Consider the following 23675-nt stretch of genomic DNA (forward strand, 5'->3'; position numbering starts at 1 on the left):
TTTTTGTTGTTGATAGCTTGTAACCTCCGTAAATGAGGCAATAAACGCACGAAATGGGGCTGTCAGGAAGGCCAATCGGAGACATACGACTGTGGGGAGTTACAGTTTACCCCATATATCAGCCTTGCCCGATGTACATTTCAAGATTTGACTCGAGCCGCTCAAGAAGTAATTTCTGTTGCTCGTTTCTACGCAGACTTTCTAAGTATGTTTAAGACGCAAGATATCCTTGTATAATTTTACTGTTTGGACGTCCAGCACTGTGGCCCGAAATTATTATAGTATTAAATGGAAAAAACAATGAGTCTATCCTGTGGGGGAAAAAAATACGCGGTACCTGCTGGAAAGGGAAATAAATATGAAATGAGAGTACATAAAGCAAGCGAACCGTGCAGTGAAGGAGGAAGGTGCGCTGCCAGCGAAGGCGGAAGCTACTGTCCTTAATTGAGACGAGGGTTTCAGATAAGGCGGCAGGGTGGGAAAGTGCTCGCCTGCTCGCGGCCCGAAGATGAGCCACGAAGAATGGCTGCAGCCTCCATGCCGTGGGATTCGAGATATTGTGAAACAGCGAGTCACCAGGGAGGTCACAAAGTTTGCAACATTTTTATGGCGACAAGACACACGGCCTCTGGGCTCCCGTGTTCGTCTAGCAGTTAGTGTTGGAAAACCTCAGGTAAAAAGAAGTTTCTCAGAGACATTTGCCAATGCTTAATAACAGACTACAACTAGTGTAGCAGGCTGTATAGCTGATAACCTTTTATTGGTAAATAAAAGATCTTTTTGTGGCAGAACACTCGCTCTTCACTACAATGTACGGCAATAGATCGCTTCAAGCTACTATTTCAGTATTTAAAGAAAGGTAAACCATGCCAAAGGACAGGGGCTATTTATTACATTACGAGACTAAGAAACAATATTGTCGTTTTGGGGCCGAGGATGTGATAATTTACAGCTGTATTGCTGAAACATGTATTTCTTGTCTAACAGCGATTGGAAACCTCGGTTCACGGAACGCATAGAACTAAATAAAATGTGTCTCGTTTATATGTGTCAGCAGATTATTTGAAGTTGTGAATTAGCTCAGCGTGCGGATATATAATAACAGTTAACAGATTGGCAAGCACATATGTCCATCATCTCTTTCGAGTAATGGAATGGATCCGAGTGACCCTCTACACGTTCTGTTAACTCAATGAGATCGTATTTAAATATCCTACTCGTTGTTGTGAAATCATATTTAATATGTATTAGCTAGTATGATTGACCTCAAAGCTATCCTCTAAATGTAGAGCAACACCACACTTTTTACACTGCCACGCACTTTCACTTCTTTTTGTTCGTGAGTACCCACAACAGACCTTCTCAGTGGGTAGTACGTGCAACGAGAAATGAGCGTATATTTTTGCGTGAAGTCTCATAGGGGTGATACTCGCAGGTGATCGCCTGCGAACAAAATACTCTGCTATCAATGTACTCTCTAGCAGCTACTCTGCAACGTTCCTCCTCAAGTCGGTGTAGCAGGTTTTTTTTCTTTCCACTGACCTTGTGAAACACGGTGAAGGAGCTGAAAAGACACGGATCAAGAAGATAAAAAAAAAAAAAATCTTTCTGTATCCGTTCAGTATGCGTCACATGATTGGAAAGAGAGCTATGATTGGAAAGAGAGCTATCATTCCCTTCTGATATTCAAGGCACATTTAGGCTTTATCTCCTCTCTCTCTCTCTCTTTCTCTCTCTATCTCTCTCTCTCTCTCTCTCTCTCTCTCTCTCTCTCTCTCCTCATTGATTCATAAAAACTAGGTGTCTCCAAACGCCAGTTTTGCTCCAGTACAACTGGATTCTAAGATTTCACACATGTGACTTCCGAATAACTAATGCAAAATATGCCCAAATCTCATCCGATGTAGCTTCAAACCACTTTTCGTCATCTTTTAATATTTTCTTGTGTTTCTTATCCAATTGTTTTCTCGTGTAGGTTTTGGTCTCGTCACAAATCGCCCCTAACAATGGCCACATATATTATATATAAAAAAATATGTAGTTCAGTTGTTGGCTGTGATTTATATTTATTCATCAAATCATAAAAAACCACTGTAAACATTGAAGGGGAAGGTAACGGTTATTATCAATTTTTTTCCAGTCACTTTCATTTTGCTTAGTTTGCGTCGTACTACGAACGGGTCTGTGCACACTCATCATTCTCGTCACTTTTTATCACTACTTTCCGAACGAAATTCACTCTGAACTACTCCTTGCGGTTTTTCAGAATCAGAAGCATTGAAAGACAGATCCTTTACTTAATTATAACTGTTGGAAACACTATCAACAAGATGCTGTAAACACTTCTCATCACACCGAGAACTACTCTCTTCGCCATGTTGGTTGTTTAGTAGTTACCACGTAACGCACATGGCTGTTTCTCGTTTTAGAATACATGTAAGAGCAATCTGTTAGCTATAAATTGAACTCTATGCATTAGTATAGTGAAGAGCACATTTGCGTGCTGAGCTCGACATGCGATTTAAATGCCACAGCAACGTCACGCGACTATAGTTAATCACTTGATACGACTGGGTTAAGTGATTTCGCATGCCAATAAATGACGGTGGCGTTAAATCTAGAGACCACAACCACACTTCTCAACATAAATACATGCCTTTATTGATGTCTATAATTAAAATATTGCGGAAATGTCTGCAGCCCAGCGTCTAGTGGATGTTGTGTACTACGTCATATTTTATGGTCTACGTTTTAAGTTGTATATTTATTTATTTACTTTATCTGACACATTTCTCTTTTCTGCAGACAGATGAGAAGGAGAGAGAGACCTTGCAACAGGATTCGTCATCTAAGTCTACAGCCGCAGAACTGAGATACATTTTCTGCTACGAACCAGAGTGATTGCCCATTTTTCTCACTTGGAAATGATGTCAGACGTCTCACGGACTATTCGGTGTAAGTAAAATTGCTGGCTTCCTAAAACTATAGAAGTACCATTCTGAAAACTTAGCACATAATAAATTCATCATCAAACAAAATAATTTGTAGCCAAATAGTTCAAAAAATGCTTCAAATGGCTCTAAGTACTATGGGACTTAACATCTGAGGTCATCAGTCCCCTAGAACTTAGAACTACTTAAACCTAACTAACCTAAGGACATCACACACATCCATGCCCGAGGCAGGATTCGAACCTGCGACCGTAGCAGCAGTGCGGTTCCGGACTGAAGCGCCTAGAATCGCTCGGCCACAGCGGCCGGCCAAATAGTTCAATGCATGTGTCTGTTTGAAGGACTTCATGCTTAGTCAACGATATGTTAACGTGAATAAATAAAAAGAAGGGTTATTGTTGAAAAATAAGGGTATACTTGTCACCAAAGATTTAATGCAGTAAGCAAAGAACTTGGGCTAACCCATCATCGGCTCCTTAATGAAGAGAGAGGCATAAAGATTTTGATTATTGCTGCAGTGATTCCGTTGTAACTTTCTGATCCCATCATCTGGTTCATTAGAAGATAAGAGTCGACTTTATTGCGAATATCACTGCCAGTCAGAAAAAGGAAACTTGAATAGTAGAACGATAAACAGAAAAACGATTTATAGTAACCTTGTGACAATACCAGCTCCTATAAGAGACAAACGAAAGACTTGGCAACGACAGGTGAAATAAGACAGAAAGAATAGCGAGTCATCAGCAATGAATACATTGTTATTATTAATGTGGCGATGTGGCGGATGGGTTCTATGGCTGGGGAGAAGTGCTGAGATCTCCAAAGGATAAAAGAGAGCAAAACAGAGAGAAATGCATATGTGCTCATTGTTAAGGACGTGCAGTACCGTATTCTCTACGAAAATCACGCCGCACAGCCTGCTGAAACGGAGAATGGAATGCGTCTTTTGTTGCTGCGCTGTTACCACATTGTGTAATGAATTAATGAGCAAACGAGCGAGGTAATTCCATGGAGCTGCTACCGACAACCACATGAGCCGCCAACTTCAAACAGGTATCAAGGTAACCGTAAGTTTCCATGCGTAAGTTTCAGTTCGGTCCACGTTTCTGTCTTCATACATGTAGAAGATAAGAGTCTTGTGAAAGCGGACGATTTTTAAAAAAAAATCTCTGTACTTCATCGGCTTATGTGAAGATATACACACATGTCCGACAGAACAGACACCACGCATATGTATATATATCAAAAAAAGTTTTGCATCGCCTTGGTTCGCAGAAGTCCTGAAGATAGACGTTGACTTTGGATATTTTATCACAGATACAGTCCCTTTGACTGTTCAGAGATGTCACTAGACCCGCCCAAAGACGTCAACAATCATGCTAGAGCAGCGCCTATTAGACGGAAGGGGTCCGACAGCCGATCAGTTCCAGTCATTCCGCCAGGAAGGAGGTATAAGGCTCGTGTTGTCTGTAGTTCAACCATGCCTAGACGGTCAATACCGCGGTTCGATAGCGTCCACATTGTTACTTTGTGCCAGGAAGGGCTCTCAACAAGGGAAGTGTCCAGGAGTCTCGGAGTGAACCTAAGCGTTGTTGTTCGAACATGGAGGAGACACAGAGAGACAGGAACTGTCGATGACATGCCTCGCTGAGGCCGTCCAAGGGCTAATACTGCAGTGGATTACCGCTACCTACGAATTATGGCTCGGAGCAACCCTGAACGCAACGCCACCATGTTGAATAATACTTTTCGTGCAGCCACAGGACGTCGTGTTACGACTCAAACTGTGCGCAATAGGCTTTATGACGCGCAACTTCACTCCCGACGACCACGACGAAGTCCATCTTTGCAACCACGACACCATGCAGCGCTCAACAGATGGACCCACCAAAATGCCGAGTGGACCACTCAGGATTGACATCACCTTCTCTTTACCTATGAGTGTCGCATATGCCTTCAACCAGACACTCGTCGGAGACGTGTTTGGAGGCAACCCGGTCAAGCTGAACGCCTTAGACACACAATCCAGCGAGTACAGGAAGGTGGAGGTTCCCTGCTGTTTTGGGGTGGCATTAAGTGGGGCCGACGTACGCCGCTGGTGGTCATGGAAGGTACCGTAACGGCTGTACGATACGTGAATGCCATCCTCCGACCGAGAGTGCAACCATATCGGCAGCATATTGGCGAGGCATTCGTCTTCATGGACGACAATTCGCGCCCCCGTCATGCACATCTTGTGAATGACTTCTTTCAGGATAACGACATCGCTCGACTAGAGTGGCCAGCGTGTTCTCGAGACATGAACCCTATCGAACATACCTGGCATAGATTTGAAGGGGCTGTTTGTGGACGACGTGACCCAACAACCACTTTGAGGGATCTACGCCGAATCGCCGTTGAGGAGTGAGACAATCTGGACCAACAGTGCCATGATGAACTTGTGGATAGTATACCACGACGAATACAGACATGCATCAATGCAAGAGGACGAGCTACTGGGTATTAGAGGTACCGGTGTGTACAGTAATCTGGACCTCCACCTCTGAAGGTCTCGCTGTATGGTGGTACAGCATGCAATGTGTTTTATGTATATACGGGGTGGTCCATTGATATCTCACGAAATAAGCATCACGAAAAAACTGCAAAGAACGAAAGTTGTCTAGCTTGAAGGGGGAAACCAGGTGGCGCTATGGTTGGCCCGCTAGATGGCGCTGCCATAGGTCAAACGGATATCAACTGGGTTTTTTTGAATAGGAACCCTCATTTTTATTACATATTCGTTTAGTACGTAAAGAAATATGAATGTTTTAGTTGGACCACTTTTTTCGCTTTGTGATAGATGGCGCTGTAATAGTCACAAACGTGTAAGTACGTGGTATCTCGTAACATTCCGCCAGTGCTGACGGTATTTGCTTCGTGATAGATTACCCGTGTTAAAATGGACCGTTTACCAATTGCGGAAAAGGTTGATATCGTGTTGATGTATGGCTATTGTGATCAAAATGCCCAACGGGCGTGTCCTATGTATGCTGCTCGGTATCCTGGACGACATCATCCAAGTGTCCGGACCGTTCGCCGCATAGTTCCGTTATTTAAGGAAACAGGAAGTGATCAGCCACGTGTGAAACGACAACCACGACCTGCAACAAATGATGATGCCCAAGCAGGTGTTTTAGCTGCTGTCGCAGCTAATCTGCACATCAGTAGCAGACAAATTGCGCGAGAATCGGGAATCTCAAAAACGTCGGTGTTGAGAATGCTACATCAACATCGATTGCACCCGTACCATATTTCTATGCACCAGGAATTGCATGGCGAAAACTTTGAACGTCGTGTACAGTTATGCCACTGGGCACATGAGAAATTACGGGACGATGACAGATGTTTTGCACGCGTTCTATTTAGCGACGAAGCGTCATTCACCAACAGCGGCAACGTAAACCGGCATAATATGCACTATTGGGCAACGGAAAATCCACGATGGCTGCGATAAGTGGAACATCAGCGATCTTAGCGGGTTAATGTATGGTGCGGCATTATGGGCGGAAGGATAATTGGAACCGATTTTATCGATGGCAATCTAAATGGTGCATTGTGTGCTGATTTCCTACGTAATGTTCCACCGATGTTACTACAAGATGTTTCACTGCATGACACAATGGCGATATACTTCCAACATGATGGATGTCCGGCACATAGCTCGCGTGCGGTTGAAGCGGTACTGAATAGCATATTTCATGACAGGTGGATTGGTCGTCGAGGAACCATACCATGGCCCGCACGTTCACCGGATCTGACGTCCCTGGATTTCTTTCTGTGGGGAAAGTTGAAGGATATTTGCTGTCGTGATCCACCGACAACGACTGACAACATGCGTCAGCGCATTGTCAATGCATGTGCGAACATTACGAAAGGCGAACTACTCGCTGTTGAGAGGAATGTCGTTACAGGTATTGCCAAATGCATTGAGGTTGACGGACATCATTTGGAGCATTTATTGCATTGATGTGGTATTTACAGGTAATCACGCGGTAACAGCATGCGTTCTCAGAAATTATAAGTTCACAAAGGTACATGTATCACATTGGAACAACCAAAATAAAATTTTCAAACGTGGCTACGTTCTGTATTTTAATTTTAAAAACGTATCCGTTACGAACTGTTCGTCTAAAATTGTGAGCCATATGTTTGTGACTATCACGGCGGAATCTATCACAAAGCGAAAAAAGTGGTCCAACTAAAACATTCATATTTCTTTACGTACTACACGAATATGTAATAAAAATGGGGGTTCCTATTTTAAAAAACGCAGTTGATATCCTTTTGACCTATGGCAGCGCCATCTGGCGGGCCAACCATTGCGCCAACTGGTTTCCCCCTTCACGCTAGACAAGTTTCGTCCTTTGTAGTTTTTTCGTTTGATGCTTATTTCGTGAGATACTTGGCCTGGTCACTATCAATGGACCACCCTATATATATATATATATATATATATATATATATATATATATGTGTGTGTGTGTGTGTGTATGTGTATGTGTATCTTTATGTCTATGAGCGCGACACCTCCTATAATGATTTCAGTGGTGATGCACGTTACGTCCGAACACCTGTGGGAATCAGGATAAGCTGCCAGGAGGAGGAGAATGAACGGGACACTACGATGGGAATTTGGGTCGGATGGGAAGCGTGCCAAGATAGCCGAAGCGGTTAAGGCGACCGCTCACGTTAAGCGGAAAATCCGGGATCGACTGCCAGTCCAGCACAACGTTTCACCTGTCGTCTTTGTATTTATTTCATAGTCCGAATGCGGCTGATGTCGTTGTTCGGCTTAATTCACATCAGCGTCTACGAAGACAGTATGATAAGCTACTCTGTCACCGCTGCAACAGAGCTACAGAGGGTGAAAAACAGTGTGGAAACTCCAAAAACACAACACATCACCATATCTAAAACGGTGCAGGAAAACCGTTGGAATTCAAAACAGCTTCCTGTCGTCTCGGAATGGATAAATTAGATCCTATGTGGTTCTCAAGGGAGTCTTATACCATTCTTCTTGCAAAATAATGGCAAGTTGAGGTAACGCTGATGGAGGTGGATAGCGTTCGCGCACACTTTTCTCCAAAGTAGACCACAAAGGCTCAATATTATTTAGATCTGGTGACAGTGGTGGCCAGGGAAGATGCGACAACTCATCCTCATGCTCACAAAATCAGATATGAACAGGAGCTCTGTCGTCTTGCAACACAGCATCACCAGTGGGAAACAAATATTGTACCCTGGGCTGGACCTGATCGGCCAAAATTGTCATATAATCCTTGGCAGTAATGCGACCTTGCAGGTCCGCAGCTCGTGGTCGTGCGGTAGCGTTCTCGCTTCCCACGCCCGGGTTCCCGGGTTCGATTCCCGGCGGGGTCAGGGATTTTCTCTGCCTCGTGATGACTGGGTGTTGTGTGATGTCCTTAGGTTAGTTAGGTTTAAGTAGTTCTAAGTTCTTGGGGACTGATGACCATAGCTGTTAAGTCCCATAGTGCTCAGAGCCATTTGAACGACCTTGCCGAGTAACCAAAGGACCCATGGAATGCCACGATAGGGCTTCCCAAATCATCACCGAAGCTTCATCATGTTTCACTATTGGCAGCAAGCAGTCTGCGTCATGGTGGTGGTGGCTTGTAGGTTAGTGGCGCTCAGCGAGGAGGTTATCAGAGCCCATACGAAAACTAGCAGAAACGCAGTCTGCGTAGTAGGAGTTGGGACGGCATACACCAGACGTAAACCCGACCAGAAGTTGTAAACGGTGTGAAATAAGGCTCATCCGGCTAAATGACTTTCTTCCATTGCTCCATAGTACAGATTTTACGATATGACGCCACTTTTCCCTGTTTCGGGGATTTGCATCACTGATGTGTGGTTTTGAAATTCCAGCGCGCCCTGTAATTCTCTGCTTCTGAAGCTCCTTTGGTGTTGTTTTGATACTGACAAGGATCGCGGGTGCAACATTCAGCTTTGCAATGACTTTTTTTAGCTGTCGTCCTTTTCAGTGACGGTCCATCACGCTCACTCGATACACATTTTCGTCCGCGTTGTGACTTAGTGGATGGCGTTTTCTAGCGTGTCCTGTTGTGTTGTAAATCTTCGACAGGGTGCCTCTTGAAACAACAAAGCTTCAGCTATAGTGGTTACCAACAATTTGCCCACGTTCTAATTCGCTTAACTCTCACATAATGCACTCACAACTACTCAGAACACTGTCCTGATCACGACTGACGCTTGCAACATATTGAGAACATTGCATAGGTGCCGTTCGTGGTCAGATACAACAGCGCCAGCTGCAGGCTTGCCTAGCATCCTCATTTATGTTCATGCACACATTTCTTGTCGTGTTTCCGTATTTTTATCCAGCTGATGTACGACTCAAAAACAAAGCAAAAGAGATCCGTGATTTTCTGTTTGCTTTCGCTTCTCCTATGTGACGGTTACTTGGATACCACATACTAAGGATGAGCTGTACATGGCGCTCTGTATCTGTAGTACTGGCTGATGACGCGTTCAAGAATGATACGTCTGCGTTAAAAACTCAGCATCCATCGAACTTTGTGTCTTTTACCTTCACTCACTGTACTCTGCTGATACGTACACTAGTTTATCAAAAGTATCCGGACACCCCTATGTAATGTGGAATTGACCACTATACGTCACTGGAGGCAGCCTTGCCATTATAATAGGAGGCGGAAAGTATTGTGTTGTCGCAAAATGAGTCGTTCAGGAGAGCTCAGTGAGGACTAGTAGCTGGATTTCACACATCCTTGAGGGACTTTTCAACCCTTCTAAAGCTATCCAAGACGACTGTTCGTGATGGGACTGTGAAATGGAGGCGTGGAGGAACAAACATATGACAGACAGGGACCATCGAAAATCCACGGAGGATGGTAGTAAGAAATCGCAGAAAATGAGTTCCAAAGTGCTACCACCAGTCCATCTAGCACAGTGACTGTGATTAGTATGTCAACCAACTATCGAGCACAGCTAGAATTGGTGCAGTCCTCCTACCTGGGCATTCTGCTGTAATTTAACTTTGAACGTGGTCATTGACGATTCGAGGTCATCACATGTTCATGAACGTCGTACATGACGTCATTGATGGCGCTGAACTCACGACATCATCAATTACTCAATACCACTGCTCAACAGCCTTTTTGTAACTGGGATATAATACAGGGTGTACATAAAGTCCCAGAACACATTCAATTATTTATTGCACAAGAACCAAACATTGTACAGATATCATACATATGTCATTTTGAAGAGAAACTCTGAAAGTTTTTTTTCATGTACACCTCCACATCATAGTTTGGTAATTTGCCGATAGTCAGCGCTAATCGCAAACACGGCGAGTTCAGTGCGGAGCGAGCTTTCTGTGTGTTGGGGTTCGACAAAAGGTGCTACAGCTGTTCAACGGATGTTTAGAACCAAGTACGATAAGAAGTCACCAACAAGGAAGGCATTTACCACTGGCACAACAAATTCGTTACAATGGGTTGCTTGTGCCCGGAAAAGAGAAGCGGACGTCACAGTGTGAGTGAAGTGAATGTAGAGCGCGTACGAGAGACATTTATAAGGAGTCTAAAGAAATCGGTGCGTCGTGCATCCCGTGAACTCGAAATGGCTCCAGTGATACCGTGGAAAGTCCTGCGACAGAAGCTGTCTATGAAAGCATTCAAATTGGAACTAGTGCAGAAGCTCAAAGACAAGCGTTTTGAGTTTTTTTCGCAGTTGCAACAATTGAATGAGGATGGGGATGGCATTGTTGATCGCTTAATTTTTTTAGCGACGAAGCCCGAAGCCACTTTTCACACTAATGGGAAAGTGAACAGGCATAATTGTCGAATGAGGGGTACAAAGCATCCACACGAATGAATTGAATTTGAGCGTGATTCCCCAAAGGTAAATTTTTTGTGCCTTGTCACGTCGAAAACTATACGGGCCATTCTTCTTCGCCGAGAGCACGGTCACTGGATATTCCTACTTGGACATGTTGCAGCAATGGCTGATACCTCAAATGCAATTAGACTAACCGTTCATCTTTCAGCAGGTTGGGGCTTCACCCCATTTACATCGTGAAGTTCGCGGGTACCTGAACATGGAGCTGCCGCATCGATGGATCGGCCGTGCTACTGAAGGGGGCCGCTGTTTCATGAAATGGCCTCCCCGATCACCAGATCTCACTCCGTGTGTCTTTTTTATGTGGGGAGACATTAAAGATCTGTAGTATGTACCGCCTCTACCACGTGATGTAAAAGAGCTCCGGGAGAGAATACGGGAAGCGACTGCCACAGTCGACGATGCCATGCTGGGACGAATATGGCAAGAATTCGATTACCGTATTGACGTCTGCCGGGTTCGCATATAGAATGTTTGTAAAAAAAAAAAAAAAAACTTTCAGAGTTCCTCTTCAAAATGCAATATGTAGGACATCTGTACAATGTTTAGTTCTTGTGCAATAAATAATTGAAAGTGTTCCCGGACTCTATGTACACCATGTATATCAATGAGTGTATATTTTTGTGTGTAGAATCCGAATCTATCTTTAAAAATGTTCTAGCGCGTAAGATTTTTGAGTTTGTAACGGTTTTTCATTTTTTATTTACCGTATTTCGGTCTTTACTGATCTCTTCTTCAGGTGTATGATGTTTTAATTTTTGCTGGTTTGGTACAGGGGTCATCGTCATTAGATGGAGGGGTGATAAACATTCTAAACTTTACTCACCTCATGTCAAGATAATCCGTAGAGCGAAAGAGTGTTTATGACCTAATGCATGTTGAAACTTGCATGGTGCAATTCTCATCATGCTTATCTCGGCCCACCAGTGTTTTGCTGGTTTTTGTTACCTCATTGAGTGTTTCTTGTGAGATATAGTGGAACGTTGTGATGTTTAAAACTAGCAAACGCGTTGTTCTCGACCCACTCCGAAACCTTTTGCTATGTGTGGGGGAAATTTACAAGAATACCTCAAACAAAAACCTATCACTGATTGAGTTAAGAAGGCATGTAAACTGTGTTTTGATCATCCTGATTGGTGATCTAGACAAAAATGTTGCACCTTATATTGCCTGCATTTCCTGTACTACCACTTTAACCGAATGGTTGAAAGTAAAACGCTGAGACATGCTATTCGCCGCTCCAGCGATATAGTATGTGCCTAAAGACCATTTTTTTGGTCGTTCCTTCTGCCTCACAAGCATTGGAGGGCACTCTAGCAAAACTACAAAACGTAACATAAGTTTTCAAATCTATCTTCAGTGCATTTGCAACCTTTGGTACCAAACTCACAAATATCGAATTAGCTGCTTGGTCCTCTTTCAAAGCAATTGCCATTTTGGGCAATAAAAGAGATTATAATTATGTTTCCATTGTGAGTGATCTCTTAGGCAGCTACGAAACATAGGGCCGAAAAATGTCGCCCAAAATTCACGTTTTACTTTCTCACCCTGATTTCTTTCCAGAAAACTTGGGAGCCGCAAGCGATGAGTAGGTTGAATGCCTTCACCAAGACATCTGTATGGTGCAACACCGTTACCATGATCACTGGAACCCTTCGATGACGGGTGGCTACTGCTGGGTTTTGTTAGGGAGAGTGATAAAATGGAAAACAAAAGAACTACATCGTTGTGACTATTTCCGAATGCTTAAGGAGATTAAAGTTGAAAATATGTTGAGTCCTAAAGTTCTGATTATGTATTTCTTGTTTGTTTTGTTTCTCTCAATTTGCGTGAGTTCTTTCTTTTGATTCTGTTGTGTTTCTAGGAAATGTGACACGATAGAGAAAACCTCATTTTACCAGTCAATTCAACACCAAAAATTGGGTAAATACACCCACTTACAAACCAGATACAGAAAAAGGTTTAAATTTATTGACTAGTGTGGTTGGAAATTAAAAACCAACTCCCTTTCTTTCTCCAGCCGATCATAGAACAGTATTAAAAATCCAAGATGGTGGAAATAGCCCCCCCCCCCTTTTTTTAAGTGGAAAATTAAAACACATATCGTCCCTTCTACCTCCGACAACTCATAGTGCATTACTCCTTACCTCCAGCCAATCATAGCGCATTTAAAAAAGTTCAAGATGAGGGAATAGCACAGTTGATAAATGGGAAATTTAAAGACTCTCTCCCCTTCCATTCCCCCATCTCCAGCCAGACATAGCGCAGTACTGAAAATCCAAGGTGATGGAAATAGGCCGATAGTTATACCCTATCGCTTATTTCTTTCCAATGTCAGAGCGTAGTATTAGAAAATCGCCAAAGTGTGCTAGTGGGGGATTAAAAACCATCTTCCCTTTCCCTCCCCTCCTCCCTATTACCAAGCAATCATAGTGCAGTATTAAAATGAAACTGTAATGAAAAAGTCCAGGGTGATGGAAACAAGCAAAGTGCTTTATACACTATGCCCATCTCCTCTATCTCCAAATAATCAGGGGGTAGTGTCAAAAAATAGCCCACATACATTAATGGGGAATTAAAAACCCTCTCCCCCTCCATTTCCACTCTTTTTATCGCTATCCAATTACAATGCGTTATTAAATATCCAAGACTGTGGAAATAGCCAAATAGTGTTGGTGGTAAATTTAAAAACCCAACCAGTCGGTGTGTAGTGTTAAAATAATGTGTAAAAATGGTGTCAAATTACATTATGTCTGACGTACACATCAAGTCATACCCCCTCCCCCCTCTCTCCCTCCTTGTCTCCAGCCAATCAAAAAAATCAGCGATGTGGCAAAAGACCAATTGGGTGCGCAGTATTAAAATGATACGCCAGATATACAATAAAAAATTATGTAACCTTTAGTTTAAAGTCGAAGATATTCGCTATTTCTGTGGCTTAATATTAAAGTGCGGTCAAAATCAAAGCTATGCATTATTTACCTGCACATACATAGCTCTGGGGTAATATTAAAATGACTCCAGGATCAAATATGCATATACTTCAATGGCGTGTACACACACGCATCTCTGTATGTAATACATCACGTACTGGAATCTCTAGTAATCAGCTCCCCCCCCCCTCCATATCTCTCTCTCTCTCTCTCTCTCTCTCTCTCTCTCTCTGTGTGTGTGTGTGTGTGTGTGTGTGTGTGTGTGTGTGTGTGTGTGTGTGTATTTTATACGTAATATAGTGCATTTGAAGGAGGCCAAAAGGAATACAAACCTCTCAAAAATGAGTTCGACAGGAAGTGCAAAATGGCTAAGCAGGGATGGCTAGAGGACAAATGTAAGGATTTATTTATTTATTTATTGTTCCGTGGGACCAAATTAAGGAGAAGTCTCCATGGTCATGGAACGAGTCAATACATGAAATTATAACACGATATTAGAAACAGATAAAGTGAAATATAAAAAAACATATTCAGGTGACAAGTCGTAAGTTTAAATAAAGAAAATCAACAATGTAACACTGGAATTTGCTTAATTTTTTAGCTCTTCCAGGAGCTCCTCGACAGAATAGAAGGAGTGAGCCGTGGGGAAACTCTTCAGTTTAGACTTAAAGAGTTTGGCTACTGCTAAGATTTTTGAGTTCTTGTGGTAGCTTATTGAAAATGGATGCAGCAGAATACTGCACTCCTTTCTGCACAAGAGTCAAGGAAGTGCATTCCACATGCAGATTTGATTTCTGCCTAGTATTAACTGAGTGAAAGCTGCTAACTCTTGGGAATAGGATAATATTGCTAACAACAAACGACATTAAAGAAAATATATACTGTGAGGGCAATGTCAGAATTCCCAGACTATTGAATAGGGGTCGACAAGAGGTTCTCGAACTTACGCCACATATAGCTCGAACAGCCCGTTTTTGAACCAAAAGTACCCTTTTTGAATCAGAAGAATTACCCCAAAAAATAATATCATACGACATAAGCGTATGAAAATATGCGAAGTAGACTAATTTTCGTGTTGAAATGTCACTTATTTCAGATACTGTTCTAATGGTAAATAAAGCAGCATTTAGTTTCTGAACAAGATCCTGGACATGGGCTTTCCACAACAGCTTACTATCTATCCGAACGCCTAGGAACTTGAACTGTTCCGTCTCGCTTATAATATGCCCATTCTGTCTGATCAAAATATCGGTTCTTGTTGAATTGTGAGATAGAAACTGTAAAAACTGAGTCTTACTGTGATTTAGCATCAAATTATTTTCCACAAGCCACGTACTTATTTCATGAACTACATTATTTGATACTGTTTCAATATTACACACAAGATCCTTCACTGCCAGGCTGGTGTCATCAGCAAACAGAAATATTTTTGAATCACCTGAAATACTAGAAGGCATATCATTTATATAAATAAGAAACAGCAATGGCCCCAGCACCGATCCTTGGGAAACGCCCCACTTAACAGTGCCCCATTGGGACTGAACATCACTACCACTCTCAATATTGCGAAGAATTACCTTCTGCTTTCTGTTCTTAAAGTAAGAGGCGAACCAATTGTAAGCTACTCCCCTTACTCCATAATGGTCCAACTTCTGCAGTAATATTTTGTGGTCAACACAGTCAAAAGCTTTCGTTAAATCAAATAAAACACCTAGCGTTCGCAACCTTTTATTTAATCCGTCCAAAACCTCGCAGAGAAAAGATAATATAGCATTTTCAGTTGTTAAACCATTTCTAAAACCAAACTGAACATTTGACAGCAAATTATGTGAATTTAAATGCTCCAGTAACCTTGTATATACAACCTTCTCGATAACTTTAGCAAACACCGATGGCATAGAAATAGGTCTATAATTGTCAACATTATCCCTGTCTCCCTTTTTATAAAGTGGCTTCACTACCGAGTACTTTAATCGGTCAGGAAACCGACCACTCCTAAAGGAAAAGTTACAGATATGGCTAAGTACTGGGCTAACATACATAGAACAATACTTCAGTATTCTGCTAGATACCCCGTCATATCCACGAGAGTTCTTGGTCTTTAGTGATTTAATTATTAACTAAATCTCCCTCTTGTCAGTATCATGGAGGAGCATTTCAGGTAACAGTCTCGGAACACTTTTTTCTAAGAGCGCTATATGATTCCCTGTTGGGACTAGGTTTCTATTTAGTTCACCTGCTATATTCAGAAAGTGATTATTAAATACTGTACATATATGCGACTTATCAGTAACACGGGCATTCCCACTACGCACTGATTCTATATCCTCAACCTGTCTCTGCAGACCAGCCACTTCCTTTACGACTGACCATATGGTTTTAATTGTATCCTGAGACTTAGCTATTCTGTCTGCATACCACATACTTTTTGCCTTCCTAATAACATTTTTAAGCACCTTACAATACTGTTTGTAATGGGCTGCTGCATTTAGATTTTGACTGTTTCTAGCGTTTTGATATAATTGCCACTTTGTTCTACAAGATATTCTTATCCCTCTAGTCAGCCACCCAGGCTGCATGTTTGTGCTAGTACCCTGTTTTGAACGTTCTAACGGAAAGCAACTTTCAAAGAGCACGAGAAAAGTCTTGAGAAAAGCATTATATTTATCGTCTACCGTATCAGCGCTATAAACATCTTGCCACTCTTGTTCCTTGATAAGGTTTACAAAGGTCTCTACAGCAACTGGATCAGCTTTCCTAAACAGCTGATGACTATATTTAACACGTGTTGCAGCACAAAAATCTTGTAAAGTTAAAATTTGTGCATCATGATCTGAAAGGCCATTCACCTTTTTGCTAACAGAATGCCCTTCTAGTAATGAGGAATGAACAAAAATGTTGTCTATGGTTATTCTACTGTTCCCTTGCACTCTCGTTGGAAAGAATACGGTTTGCATAAGATTATATGAATTAAGGAGGTCTACCAGCATCCTCTTCCTTGCACACTTATGCAATTAATATTCAAGTCACCACGTATAACTAACTTTTTGTATTTCCTATAAAGTGAACCAAGAACCTCCTCCAGCTTTAGCAAAAATGTTGTGAAACCGGAGTCTGGGGATCTATAAATAACAACAGTAAGGAGTTTAGCTCCATTAAATTTAACCACACCTGCACAACATTCAAACACCTTTTCAGTGCAGTACTTTGAAACATCAATTGACTCAAATGGGATGCCGTTTTTCACATACATGGCTACTCCCCCACACCGCAAAGAGCTCCTCGAAAAGCTGCCAGCCAACCTGTATCCTGTTAAAGGAAGCCTCTGAATTATCTCCTTATTTAAGAAGTGTTCAGATATACCAGTAATTTCAGAGTCAACATCTATAAGCAGTTCATTAACTTTATCTCTAATACCTTGTATATGTTGATGAAATATACTAATTCCCTCATTACTCGGATACCTAAGCTTTGTCAAAAGTGGTTCCTTTGTTAGAGAGACTTCCCTTAAGCAGGAATACCTATCAGCTGACTTCAATCTAAAAAAGGTGCAGCTCTAACACCCACTACTGCAGGAATTTTCCCATGAGTGATCCCACCAACCCCACCTATGCTGTCACCTATAAGCTTTGCCAACCTCCCCTTCCCATACCTGTTGAGGTGCAGGCCATGTCTAGTGAAACCCGTCGTGCTGATAGACTCCACCGACACCACTGAAATGTGACCCATGCTTTCTGTCATCAGCGCACCCCCAAGTCTCATGTTATTACGCCTGACGGCTGTATTAAGATGAGGCCGATCGTGACGCTGAAACAGTTCCACGAAATACACATTCGTGTTGCCAGTCTGAGTGACTATCTTTTCCAGGTCACCATCTATGTCATACTCCCCATCCCTATCAATACTATTACCAGCCCCACCCACAATCACTACCTGATCCTCTTTAGTAAAATCCCTACATAACCCCCCTATGTTAACAGTCACCTGAGCCAATCCTGCATTAAGGCTTCACAATGCTGGTGACCTGGTACTCACTCCCCAGCACTTCCTGCAACTGCTGACCTACACCTCTGCCATGAGAACTACCTAACAGCAGAACCTTCTTCTTCCTCTTCGACTTTGCAACTGTTCTAGCCCCCGTAACTACTGAGGTCTGCTGCATACTTCCTACATCTACAGCTACTAGATTCCTCTCCACTAGACTCTGACAGTTGGTCATATCTATTGTAAACACCAATAGTAAAACTATCTGAAAATCTTCTTCTCCTAGCAGATCTCTTGCCAACAGCCAGCTCCCATTCCCCAACCCCCTTCTCCTTCCTCATCTTATCTAGCTCCTCCTGTGCGTTTTTCAACTGCACCTGTAGGGCACAGATCTTACGCTCCTGCTCCTCTATCAACTTACTCTTGCTACATAACCTGCAGTTCCAGGAGAGGATCTCACCAGAATGCCCACTGGCTTCCCCACTGCATTCCCCCCAGTGGAAATACTTCGAACAAGTCTCACACCGCAAATCACTACTCACGAACCTACGGCAAAGCCCACACTTCTCACTCATGGTAAAATTTTACTTTTTCTATGTTCCGCTACTACAATAAGATGTTAAAAACCTGACTACAATAATCACAAATTTACTCTACAAGGGAAGTAACTACTATTATTAACAGTATTAATAAACAACAAATGTGAATATAACAAAAGACTAATACAGAAAGAGAATCAAACGTCTAATGACACAGTAACGAAGCTGAAAACAGTTCCCAAAAGGTTCTTCTGAAATTATTTCACCAGAAAACACAAAAAACTCCGGTTGAAGACTACTAAAGTTCCTAAATAAACCACTATACACAAACAATTAATTAGTACTTAGCTTTCGATGCGCCGCTACAGCTGCAACTGGTCAGCGCGGAATGTAGACACAGGTAAGAGGTTACGTTGCTCGATACGAAACACAAATATCAGGTCACAACACAAGAAAGGCAGAGGTGAATGAAGAAACCACTAATAAGTCACTTATATAGTAAATATTATCACAAGAACCGTTAAAATATGTATCTGAAACCTAAAAATATATAAAAACTTCGAGAGCGATCTCACACACAGTCACTCGCTTATGATGTAGAAGAATATATCACTAGGGGTAAGATAGATAATGCATGCAGGAAAATTAAAGGAACTTTTGGAGAAAAGAGAACCACCTGTATGAATACCAAGAGCTCAGATAAAGGTGGAAGGAGTATATAGAGGGTCTATACAAGGGCGATATACTTGAGGGCTATATTATGGAAATGGAAGAGGACGTAAATGAAGATGCAATGGGAGATATGGTACTGCGTGAAGAACATGACAGAGCACTGAAAGACTTAAGTCGAAACAAGGTTCCGGGAGTAGGCAAAATTCCATTAGAACTACCAATAGCCTTGGTGAGCAAGATGTACGAGACGGGCGAAATACCATCAGACTTCATGAAGAATATCATAATTTCAAACCCAAAGAAAGAAGGTGCTGATGGGTGTGAAAATTACCGAACTATCAGTTTAATAAGTCACGGTTGCAAAATACTAACACGAATCCTTTACAATCGAATGGAAAAAACTTGGGGAAGATCAGTTTAGATTCCGTAGAAATTTTGTAATACACGAGGCAATACTGACCCTACGACTTATCGTAGAAGATAGGTTAAGGGAGAAAAACGTTTCTAGCATTTGTAGACGTAGAAAAAGCTTTTGACAATGTTGGCTGCAATACTCTCTTTCAAATTCTGAAGGTGGCAGGGGTCAAATACAGGGAGCGAAAGGCTATTTACAATTTGTACAGAAACCAGTGGCAGTTATAAGAATTGAGGAGCACGAAAGGAAGCAGTGGTTGAGAAGGGAGTGAGAAAGGGTTGTAGACTATACCTGATGTTATTCAATCCGTATATTGAGCAAACAGTAAAGGAAACAAAAGAAAAATTTGAAGTAGAATTTAAAATCCATGGAGAAGAAGTAAAAACTTTGAGGTTTGCCGACAACATTGTAATTCTGTCAGAGACAGCAAAGGACCTAGAAGAGCAGCTGAACGGAATGGACAGTGTCTTTAAAGCAGGTTATAAGATGAACACCAACAAAAGCATAACGAGGATAATGGAATGTAGTCGAATTAAATCAGGGAATTCTGAGGGAATTAGATTAGGAAATGAGACACTTAAAGTAGTAGATGAGGTTTGAGTTTGCTATTTGGGGAGCAAAATAGCTGACCATGGTCGAAGTAGAGAGGATATGAAATGTAGACTGACAATGGGAAGAAAAGCGTTTCTGAAGAAGAGAAATTTGTTAGCAGAGTACAGATTTAAGTGCCAGGAAGTCTTTTCTGAAAGCATTTTTATGGTGTGTAGCCATGTATGGAAGTGAAACACGTACGATAAATAGTTTAGACAAGAAGAAAACAAGCTTTCGAAATGCGGTGCTACAGAAGAGTGTTGAAGATTAGATGGGTAGATCGCGTAACTAATGAGGAGGTACTGAACAGAATTGGGGAGAACAGGAATTTGTGGCACAATTTGACTAGAAGAAGGGATGGGTTGATAAGACACGTTTTGAGGCATCAAGGGATCGCCAATTTAGTATTGGAGGGAAGCGTGGAAGGTAAAAATCGTGAAGGGAGACCAAGAGATGAATACACTAAGCAGATTCCGAAGGATGTAGGTTGCAGTAGTTATTCAGAGATGCAGAGGTTTGCACAGGATAGAGTTGCATGGAGAGCTTCCTCAAACCAGTGTCTGGGCCGATGACCACAACAAGAGCAACAACATACTGCAGTCGGTACAAACATGTAATCTCTGTATATTGCTCATGCATTGTAATGTTATGCATTATTTACTCCACATACATAACTCTGGAATAATATTAAAATGACTCCAAGGTCAAAGATATGTATGATATATGTACTTACACGTGTCCCTCTATTTAACAGCCCGAATACTGTGATCTCAAGACCTCCAGCAACCATTTCTCTCTCCCTCTGTCTCCCAAACACACATATATCTGTATTTCACACGTCAAATTCTGTAGTCCTTACTACATGTCACCTCTCTCTATCTCTTAGGTTAAAAATACTGGGCACACTGAACGTGGAGCGTCACGAATGACAAAACGATCCTCCTTAAAAACGAGAAAATCATTTCCTTGCCGTGCTCTGCCCAATGGCATTATCTCCACATACGGCACAAATGCAAACAGAAGAATATGTCGTGAATGTTCCGATTTCTCCACGTGGCACTCCCATTTTCTAGCGTCCACAGCTCCATTCACCATCTCCAGATGACAAAATGACAATATGTGAACCCGAACAGCAACCATAAATAAAAAATGACAATCGACGAGTAAACCCATAGAAAGTGGAGTACCAACACGTAAAACAAAACCGCTACGAACTTACGCACAAACCTTGTAGTTTAGAGGAGTATCTGACGAGAGTCATAACTTAGGTGGGTATTGCGAATTAGATCGATATTCCTAACATAAAAACAGGGTAGTTTAAATGTGTTCATGACTGGGCTATAATGAGTCTCCCACGTTACGGGTTGCCATAGAAGATGTTAAAACTGATGACCAGATCAACGTAGTAGAGTAGTAGGGGAAGTCTGCACTCTGCTTCACTGCATCCAAAACCGAGAGATCAGGTTTCCATCGTAATAACAAACAAGCGAAGTGCTTAACATCTTCTTGGGAAACAGATATGTAGAACAAACACATGCTGGATAGAACATAGTTTTAAGAAACATCCCTGTAAAGTTAGCGCTAATCTCCGTCGTAGAAACAATATCCTACCAACGTTATGTGGCTGAGATTTTTGTAAAACCTTACTGAAATCATCCGCCTTGGGCTTTGTATATTGCAATGCTGAGAACTCTCTACCAAATTGCTGCCCACGTGAACAAAAGCAACGAATCAGTGTTTATTATTCCTAGTACTGTAAGATCAATCCCAATACAGTTTGTTTATATTATAAGTCACACACCCACCTGAGACGCCCCAGAAAAATTCTGTTATGAGAGAATACAACTACAAAGTTTGGGCAACCAAGATATCCAAACTCACTAAGACATCCCAGCTCTCTGCGCTAATCGGCTTTAGTTAAGGCAACCATTTCTTGTAACAAAGGAACACCCATGTAGAGTTAATTTTGTTCTTAATGTATCTTGAAATTATTCAATAAATAAATAATACGGGTGGTTGTAATGAAACTGACAAGGTATATTCATTAATTGGTCGCTCGCGGAGTATCCTGAAAAATAATAGTTCCACTTTCTGCCACGAGGTGAAAATATGGCGCTGTAAGCGGTCAGAATGTGAAATGTTTCCTGTTTTGTCGTCAGTATGCTGTTTGTCGCTTAGTGACATGTGTTGATTTCTTTTGTTGGTGTAAAGGGTTAAGATGGTTGAAGTTTTTCTGTACGAAACGCAATGGCTATTGAGAACAAAGACAGTGCACAGCTAGTAAAGTTGTTTTATCAGAACGGCAGTAATAGCAGCCCTGCATTGCGACAATATCGCCGACAACCAGCTGCAAAGGTGCCCTATGTCAATAAATGGGCTAAATAATATGGTCAAGAAATTTGAAGAAGTGAATTGTGTGGTGCAGCAGGGAGAGAGAGGCGGCCCATTCCCGTGACAGTTGTTGATGAAGTTGTAGCCATGGCCGACCTTGCATCATATGCCTCAAATGCTGCAGTCAGTGCTCGAGCTGTGTCACGACAGCTTTCTCTCCCCTGGTCAGCCAACAAAGATTTTGCGGCGCAGTTTACTTTGGTAGCCCCACAAGATTCAGAATTCGCGCAAAATGAAGCCTCAAGATAGGCTACAACGCCGTGACATTACCCTCCTTTTTTGGCACACATGAAAATGGATGACTTGTGGCCGGGGAATATTCTCTGGACGGACGAGGCACGTTTTCCTCTATACAGTCCGGTGCCGTGAATGCACAGAACTGTCGGATATGGTGTCCTGCGCCGCAGTGTTGTGCAGGAACGTCCACTGCTCTCAGTGTATGTGACTGTGTGGTGAGGTTTCACAAGCTCCGCAGTCCGTTTTTCTTCGAAGAGAGCCTGTAAGGTCGCTATTTTGGCTACAGTCGTGGACTTAAAGCCATGTTTGAAAACGGTTGCCAATTTGTTTTACTAATAATCACCTGCCTCCTTAGCTGAGGTTGCTTAACGACGCCTTTGTGGTGGTGCTCAACTTAGAGGCAGCTGGTTTGAATACTGATGGTCAGCTGTATAGCCACCCACTGCCTGGTGCACTTCGTTTACTTCTGTGACGTCACGTGACCTAAGTCGTTGACCTTTCGATGTCATCATGAGCAATACCCATTATGTATGACATCATCATTGTGACATCACAGGCCACGACTCTTTTCGATGATATCATCAAGATGATGGGAAATTTAAAATTTTAAGAAATCTGAAAATTGGCAGAAAATTAAAAAGTCAAATGCAGTGGTGGGGTGTACACACACACACACACACACACACACACACACACACACAAATGGTTCAAATGGCTCTGAGCACTATGCGACTTAACTTCTGAGGTCATCAGTCGCCTAGAACTTAGAACTAATTAAACCTAACTAACCTAAGGACATCACACACATCCATGCCCGAGGCAGGATTCGAACCTGCGACCGTAGCGGTCACGCGGTTCCAGACTGAGGCGCCTAGAACCGCACGGCCACACCGGCCGGCCCACACACACACACACACACACACACACACACACACAGAGAGAGAGAGAGAGAGAGAGAGAGAGAGAGAGAGAGAGAGAGAGAGAGAGAATGTTTCTGTCAAATTCTGTAGCCTCATCAGCA

General features: G+C 42.3%; 1 protein-coding gene across 1 annotated transcript in view; it reads left to right on the top strand.

The window, feature by feature from the left end:
* Positions 1-23675, top strand: part of LOC124556447 (ATP-binding cassette sub-family G member 8) — a 327261-nt gene that overhangs the window by 155924 nt on the left and 147662 nt on the right. The window contains exon 2 of the mRNA XM_047130396.1: positions 2806-2955. The gene's annotated coding sequence lies outside the window, so the exon portion shown is untranslated. The remainder of the gene's footprint in view (positions 1-2805; positions 2956-23675) is intronic.

The sequence above is a fragment of the Schistocerca americana genome, chromosome X, assembly GCF_021461395.2.
Source record: "Schistocerca americana isolate TAMUIC-IGC-003095 chromosome X, iqSchAmer2.1, whole genome shotgun sequence".
NCBI classification, from domain to species: domain Eukaryota; kingdom Metazoa; phylum Arthropoda; class Insecta; order Orthoptera; family Acrididae; genus Schistocerca; species Schistocerca americana.